Source organism: Brassica oleracea, chromosome C9, assembly GCF_000695525.1.
Source record: "Brassica oleracea var. oleracea cultivar TO1000 chromosome C9, BOL, whole genome shotgun sequence".
Lineage (NCBI taxonomy): Eukaryota > Viridiplantae > Streptophyta > Magnoliopsida > Brassicales > Brassicaceae > Brassica > Brassica oleracea.
In genome coordinates this window covers 41,695,143-41,697,919 of record NC_027756.1, presented here as the reverse complement: position 1 = coordinate 41,697,919, position 2,777 = coordinate 41,695,143, and the positions used below count along the sequence as shown (strand labels likewise).

Genomic DNA, 2,777 nt, shown 5'->3' with positions numbered 1-2,777 from the left:
GAGAGAGAGAGACAGAGAAGAGGGAGACGGAGAGAGAGAGTAATATGAACCTGGTGCAGATTCGATGCCGAGATTAAACGATTGATCGATGTGGACCGATGATTCTTCACTTCCAGCGAATCGCCGTCTACGGATCGAGAGAGAGAGAGAGAGAGAAGAGGGAGACAGAGAGAATAGATCCAGAGCAAAACGACGAGACCCTCTATCGCTTCACAAAACGTATCATAGAATGACACGTGACAGAATAACGAAGTCAAAAAACTTCTTACCTAAAAATCGTCTCCTTCATTTAACTGGACTTTATATTTAATTTTGGGCCAATATTGGGTAAGGATCGCCCATAAGAAGTGTTCAAATGTCTTGATAATGTTGCTCTTATATCTCTTATTTAAGAGACGGTTCTTAGCTTCTCCTAACCAAAACTAAGAACCCCAATTAAGAGACTGAGGTTAATCAGGGTCTTAAAATCCTTAAATAAGTGACATGTCTTACTCTAATATCTGACTTCATCAAATTATATTGAAGTTTAAATTGTTATTTGAATTGATATGATAAAAAGAAAAAAAAATAAAACAGTGATATTGTAAACTCTGTTTGTTCTTAACTAAATGGTAGTGGTACAATAATGGGAGACAAGAGACTGCCAAAGCATGTGGCGATTATATTGGACGGAAACCGACGTTGGGCGAAGAAACGAGGACTAGGGACATCGAAAGGTCATAAGGCCGGAGCGAGGAAGCTAATGGAGAATGTTAAGGACTGTTTTTCTATGGGGATAAACACTGTCTCCCTCTTTGCTTTCTCCACCGAAAATTGGGCAAGACCCGAAGTGTGTGGATGATAATGGAAAATTAACTTTTGGAAAACATTTGAAAGAGTTTGTCGTTTTGATTCATTTTATTCTTGTCATTGATCAGGATGAAGTTAACGGCCTGATGTTCATGTTTGAAGAATACTTAAGGTCTGAGAGACATGTCTTCCGAAGGTACCCATAAACTGATCTTTATTATTTTTTAAAACATCATGTAGAGAAAAACTGTATGGAACTATGAAAATTTTCATTTTAAAAACCTTTAAACTAAACAGAAACGGTTGTCATGTCAACACCCTGATGTTATTTTCTTTTCTTCCTTGTCATTCTCTTCTTTGTTTAGAGAAAAAATGAAGATCTCGTTTATCGGAAACCGGACAAAAATCCCCCAGTCACTTCTAGGTCTGATAAGAGAAACAGAAGAGGCTACAAAGAGCTATGAAGGGAAGCATCTCATTATAGCAATAGACTATAGTGGAAAATTTGATATCTTGCAAGCGTGCAAAAGTCTAGCAAAAAAGGCGAAAAACGGGCTGATTCAAGTAGAGGACATTGACTAGGGAATGATGGATAAAGAGTTGATGACAAACTGTAGTGAGTTTCCAAATCCTGACCTATTGATCAGAACTAGCGGAGAGCAAAGGATCAGTAACTTCTTCTTATGGCAATCTGCTTACTCTGAACTCTACTTTACTAACGTTCTATGGCCTGACTTCGGTAACGCTGAGTATCTTGATGCCTTTACTTGGTATCAGCAAAGACAGAGGCGATTCGGTCGAAGAATATAAACTTTGTATTTCTTGTCTCACAAATAAATTGCGTTTGTTTGCAATACTTTACGTCTGTTTCAGAGATCACTGCACTGTTGTAACTTTGTGTCGCTAAGTAAACATCTATTTGAAAACGCTTGATGTGTGCTCTTGTTTTTTGATTATTATTTGTATGCATGTATCATTTGTTATCCCCTCTATATTAATTGAAAAACCTTCTTATTTGTATGCATTGTTACGAAAAGCAGCCACCTTTGTTGAATATATAAAAAGATGTGGGGTCCGCTGCACTATTTGCACAGTAAATCCTACTTTTTAACTTCTATATAAACGATCGATCGTTTATAAAACACACCTCAACTTCTCTTCTTACTTCTAATAAGAAACTTTCTCTCTCTATCAGTGTTATCTTCTTCTACAGGTATAAGATTTTGCTTTATTTAAATTCATGCGATTCCATAAAATTCCATTTCTTTTTATAACACGTTATCAGCACGATCACTCTGCGATTCGGTAAAATTTATTTGTATCATTTATACCCTGTTATAATGGTCGGTATACCGCATCTACTATTATTTATATCATGTTAAAATGGCCAGAATACCGCCTATATTATTTATTAAAAATTTAATTAATTTATTGGTCAGCCGAGCCGCCTTATATTCTGTTTATTGTTAATTGGTCAGCCGAGCCACCTTATATTCTGTTTATTGTTAATAGGTCGGCCGAGCCGCCGTATAATTTATTACTCTGCATTGACCGGCTGAGCCGTCGCATGATTTATTGCCATAATTTTTACTTTTATTAATTTTTATGAAATTTTATAGATTTGATTGACTGTTTAATAATATTTTCAGACTAATTTTTGGTGCACTCGATTTATCACCAACGGTCACAAAGAAAAATTTTCAAAAATTTTCCTTTTCGCAAACGGTCATGAACAGTGATTTTCATCTATAAATACAACTCATTTTCACTTCATTTTCTCATCAAAAACATTTCATCTTCTCTCAAAAATTTCAAATCGCTCTCCTCCGATTTTTCCATTTCAAGAAAGATGATTCGCGCACTTTTGTTTTTATGTGCCATTTTTATTTGTGTTTCTATTTATGGTTTATTCGTTGGAGAATTTACTCCGAGTGAATTTAAGATGAATATCGGTTTAATTTTCTTTACATCGCTTCTCCTTGTAATTG

At 35.5% G+C, this 2,777-nt stretch overlaps 1 pseudogene; it reads left to right on the top strand.

The window, feature by feature from the left end:
* LOC106319301 overlaps window positions 1-1,710 on the top strand; it is a 7,815-nt pseudogene extending 6,105 nt beyond the window's left edge.
* Window positions 1,711-2,777: the final 1,067 nt, after the last annotated feature.